Here is a 6,147-nt window from a genome sequence, read left to right as displayed (position 1 = left end):
ATATCAGTATGTGTAAGCATAGGAAGTTTGACAATAATTAAGGAAAAGGTGAGGTCAAGATCGAAGGTAAGATCAAGGTCAAAATGGTTATGTAGAAGAATAGCTCTCATCAGTATGCATTTATCTTTATTATTATTGGGTTTTTTTTTTTGGAAAAGCATTAGAGTTAAAGCAGACTTTTACATAGGGTAAAGAGGGACAACCAACCTTGACCGAATTTCTTCTCTAGATTTATATATTACTCACGGCTAATGTCAATGTTTTTGACGTGAATGGGGCAGGGCTGGATCGCTAAATGGCCTATGGGTGTAGGGGGCCAACACATTGCTCCATCCCAGACTCTTCCACAATGCATTCCTGTCAAAAAAGTACAGGATATACCCACGAGAAGACTGTATATAAAACAGTGTGCTAACTAGATACATGTACAACGTAACTATATTGTTTTTTATACATTAATAAGCTATAACTTGGTTATTAATACCAAAGAAACAAAACAAGAGATTTCCTTGGCCCTCTGTTAAACACTTACATGCGTGCATATATTCCGCATATAAAATTGTATCTCATGAAATAAGAAATGGTATAATCCAATTAAAATATTATGTCATAAGTATTAGTAACTCTTAAGTTCAGAGAAATTCGTACCGGGCAATTAAGTGCTTACGGAGAAAAGATAAGTCATTTTTCTATGAAATGACAAAAAAAATGTATGTTCCATCACAGTTCAGTGAGATGTAAAGAGTTAAATTATATACCAAGAGCATTTTATAGAAAACTATATTTTCTAACACAGAATTTGTTTCATAAGAAAATTATCATTTTTTCCTCTTAGAATATTCACAACACTCTCGAGGTTTGCTTTTGAGCAGAGTTTTGAATAATCACTATTTTAAAGAATCTTCATGTTTTCTTTCTTACAATAAATTTTCATTCTATAATGTTGATTATACAATACTCAATTAAAATCCAGTGATTTAATTCCTTACCGAAAACATTTAAAGAGGAACTATGGCGGAAGCCTTTTTTTTTTTAAAGAAAAGATTATGTTTTCTCTTTAAAAGTATTCCGTACTGTTCAAGTCTTCCACACACACACACACACACACACACACACACACACACACACACACACACACACACACACACACACACACAAATTATATTCTCGTGTGACTGAGCATTACTTTTAAAAAGCCTATCAACCTTTTAAAACTGGCCAGGAATTAAAAAAAATTTAAAAATTATACATCTTTTTTACAATAAATAATTTCAAAAAATGGAATTCCAAGATAAAATTTTAAAATCCATTCTTTTTGCTTCAGGAAAAATGACAATACTTTCATACCTAGCACAGCAAATTTTGTCTTAACCTATATATCGTTTATTTTTAAGCTCACAGAATATACATATAAACTTAATTTTATCAATCGAAATATTTCTTAGAGAAATTAATTTAATTTATAGAAAATAAAATAAACTTATTTTCTCTAAAATACATCCAGAGAAAATCAAGGAACACTCCCTATGTATAGCAAATACATCAATGAATTACATTACATCAAAAAATGGAATTAAAATTTTTTAAATGCACTGAAAACTTGTTGTGAAAAAATATTTTGAAATATCTTTGCAACCGTCCATCAGAGTTAGCAGGTTTTTGGATCATCTTAATGGGCACAAAAATGTTCCCAACACAAAAATTTGGCAAGTCTCAACAAATAATATTTGATACGTCACCATACAATGGCTACATAACAGGTCGTTGTATTTCATTTCCAAATTTATAAGATGATTTTGATAATTCTGCTTAAAATCAGAAAAAATGACACTACTTTTAATGATTTTTTTTTATTTTTAAAGCCTGAAAAATAATATTAATCGAGTGCAAAAGGTAAAATAAATGACTATGCGAAGTTCCTTAACTTACATGTTGTAGTCGTACATGTAAGAAATTTTAATGTGACTACTGTTGATCACTAAATTTTTGACTTATTTTCAAGGAAATACATTGTATTGACTTTAATAAAAATATTTACAAAATTTTTTTCATGAGTCCACGTGGCTATTGTTCTATATAATCTTAAGTAAAACACAACATGCAACCGAATTCATTTTTTGAGTACACTGTCTACTTAATTGCGCTAAAATTTTGAAATTCAGCAAGTAAATAGTGATTTAAAGTATTCAATGTGGAAAAGATGTGTTTGTTCCAATAATTAATTTGAATAATTTAAAGGTGAAAAAAATTGATTTATGTGTTAGACTTAATTTTTCTTCTTCTTTTTTTTTCTTGTTTTTGTTTTTGGTTTTTGTTTTTGTTTTAGTTTGTGTATACATCTAGACTCTAAAAATATACTTGACGAAAATTCTCTATACTTTTGATAACAAGATTATTTGTGGCATTTAAGTAAGCCATTTGTGAAATATTCTTTACATTCATTTACATGGAAGCAATTGATCCTACTAAATTATTAATGTGTATGTGAAATGGAGGACAAGCAGCATATTGATACATAGATAAAATAAGACATTCTTTATTTCCTCCAAATCAATGGAGACTTTGTATGAACAGGTAATTAACTGGTTTACTACAAATACATATTAAACATATTTATATATGTACAATTTTCTGCTAGAACATGCTTATTTCATGGATAGTAGACTTACATTGTAAAACATATCTTTACCTATCTTTATGTAAAAATTTAAAAAATTAGTAAAAGGCATTAAGGAATTTTTTTAAACTCTCTCTCTCTCTTTATATATAAATGTCTGTCTTGCCCTTATTCTCTCTCTCTCTCTCTCTCTCTCTCTCTCTCTGTATTTCTCTTTCGCTCTCTCTGCCCTTCCAAAATTCCTGCTCTCTAGAGAAAGTTAAACATTCACCAAAATGTAACGTTTGGTTGTGTTTTTCCGCTGTGATCAGATCTTCACATTCCTGCTCCTTTCTTCTCAGGGCTTCCTTTTGGTACTCACAGTTACTTATACTTACTTTTTGGAAAAATTCTGAGTTTGAAAGATTTCTCATTGTATTCCGTTTAACTTATCAATATGGATTTCCAAGAGAAATATTTTGTACCCTGCCAAAGTATTTCCAAACAGATGTACCGATTAAAATTTAGCACAAATATCATATTGCCACGTTTTAGATGTAGACATGTTTTATGCAAATTCGATTCTGCGCAAAACCCCCACAACAATTCTGCTGCTTCTATTTTAAAGTAATGAAGACTTTTCTACTAGAGAAATCCAGACACTAATATTTCCATTTTTCTACTATTTAAAGAACCTGGATAATTAATTGGAGACAAAACACCATTTCAATTGTCTCTGGGTCAACCACTTATTAGAAATAGAAGAGGTTTACTTCGTCTAAAGAGGGTACTTGTCAAAAATCCTTGTAAAGTCCCCAACATACTCCAAAAATAAACACATGACAAAAAGATATATGCCCTTAACGAACTTCGTTTCTCATTAAAAGAAATCCAAACTAAAAAAATTAAAAATAATCTATTTTTTTCTCCGATGTATCAAAGAAACTTGGACAGAAAATGTCTACAATGCGCGTAGCTTAAAACCCATTCTCAATTACACCATCTTCTTCTACAGGCACTTATTTCTGTAATAAAATTTTAACTCATTAGTAATTTATCTACCCGATCATATATGTCGTTCTTATCTTTTTTTCTCTTAAAACCATATAACAAAAAATATTATAAAGTTATGGAAACATCAAGTTAGAACAAGATTAACCAATACTTATAGTTCAATACTTCATTTTTAATATTTGAAACACATGAAAGTGTTTAATTTTGGCTTTATAACTTAAATCATTCCCCATTTATGTTGGGGGAAAACTTGATTATATATATTTTTATATGGCAAATAAAATTTATTAGATATTTTCCTACATAGTCGAACCACTTAAGCAGCTGACGTCAATCAGAAACACATCATATTTTATAATATTTTATAATCATTTAATTATGATTATATTATTCAGATTTGATCTGATATAAATCAAATACATATTTGTTGCACTCCTCATCAAGAGCCTGGATGTTTTTGAATTAAAATAATATTGTTCCAATTTATTCAAATAGAACATCAGTCATGATATTTTTTTCTTAAAATGAAGAGAAGTCTTTTCCTCATATGACTTAAGTCTTTAAGCAAGATGAGATAACACATTTCTGGAAGGTCACAGTTGAGGACACATGATAGAAAAATTCTAACCAGTGGAAAAGTCTTGTCATATTGAACACTCATATTGAATTTTGAAGCTTTACCTTTGACACCACAATAGCTATATGTATTGGCTAGGTTGAAGTTGACAGCAAACAAACGGACATGAGGAAAGACAGGGAAAAAAAAACCAATATACCCCCGAGGTTTTTGGATATCTGAAGCACAGAAAATAATGCAATTGAAAAATCTTTGTGGTAAAAACGTTCTTAGTGTCTTTATTTTCAGACGGATGAGACCGGTCAGCAGGGGATGCTCACTCATCCTTGGCACCTGATCCCACCTCTGATGTTTAAATTGTCTAGGATAGCTTTCCGTTACTCTCCATGGTGCAAGGAAAAAAATCTCAAGGTTTTTGACTAAAATGTCCTCTACAAGCTTAATATCAAAAGTAAAAATAATAGGAGATGAAAGATCAATGACTGAAATCCGGCCATATAGATGTAACTGTGCATGTAAGGAAAAAGTTCAAGGAATTCATTGACATAATGCATATTGGTAATTAAATCTTATTTATTCTGTGAATATCTCTATTTCATTGAAAAGCAACGAAAATTTGAAAAATAATACCTCTTTGTCTGTCTGTAATATTAACGTTTGGGCTTATTCAATTTTATTTAAGCCTTAAAGGTTTAATGTAAATGCACATGGTTTTCTTTATGTACAGTCACGTAATATTGAGTACATAAAGTACGTTGTTTATAAAATGAAAACAAGGACAACACAACCCATAACTAACACACCCCCAACCCAAACCCAACTCCATCTCACCTTTAACATCCCCCCTAAAAAAAGAATAGTTGAATGTGACTTAAGTTGGTATTTTGTTGTTTAGATGATTTTTTATGATCGACCCCCGATATGTATCACCAAACATATTATTTGAGTGTTTCCGAAAAAAAAAGTTTTATTTTCTGTTCGCTTAAAGCGATAATAAGGCTGCAAATCGTGTGCTTTTTCATTCAAAATTACCAAATACATCATTAAGGAATAGGGTTAATAGTTGAAGTAAGCAGTTTAAGAAAAATAAATATTCTCTCCTCACACAAAATTAACGTAATAAGAATCTGCCGGAAAATCAAGGGTTGTACACTTTAGATCTGTTTACTTGTACTACGTGAACTCTAAAATGGCACGTACATACAATGTAGGGTTTGCAATTATAATGGAATATTAGGTAAAAGCAATTCTCAGAATCTTAATCATAAATCTCCGGTAATTTAATAATAGTTAACATTTTAGTCTGCATTCTGACGAATTTAATATGATTAAGTACAAATGTTAACGTTTTGTCTATTGGGGAGCAGGACAAGAAAATCCCCCAAACCATACGTCAACGCGGCAAAGTGTCGAACAAAATACCTTTCTGCAGTTCCAATACAATTTGCACTTCAAATTACAATAATTCTTTAATGTCATTAGTGCATTTTTATGTTGAGTTTACACTGATTTTTTTTTCTTTGAAAGCCATGTAGATACGAGAAATGATAGCAGGTATCAACAAACCTGTATAGGGTAGAAACTTCGAGAGCCCAACGTGAGTGTCGCTGATATCCCGTTTCTTCTCCACCCAATGATTATATTAATGTCAACTAAAATTCTCTCTTTTACCATGCTGTTTTGTTTCTGGAAACTACGCATGCGTGTATAGTATAGAATGTGGAACCTCGAACACGTCGCGATATTTCGATTTAATTGCTTAAAATGGTAATCACTCGCCGGTTTTGGTTCCGAATTTTACACACCAAACCTATCGGTGGTTATCTGTGCGTTTAAGACGCTTGAATCGTTATGTTTACATGCTGATCGACTGCGGATTACGTTATGCCCCAGCGCTGTTCTGTGCCGTTTTGTTGTAATTATGGTGGACACCAGTTTCCAAAAAATAAACAACGTCGGT

This window comes from Saccostrea cucullata, unplaced genomic scaffold (genome assembly GCF_032062105.1).
Source record: "Saccostrea cucullata isolate Sc308-1 unplaced genomic scaffold, CSIRO_AGI_Scuc_v1 ctg9360, whole genome shotgun sequence".
NCBI lineage: Eukaryota > Metazoa > Mollusca > Bivalvia > Ostreida > Ostreidae > Saccostrea > Saccostrea cuccullata.
Note: the sequence above shows the minus strand (reverse complement) of the source record.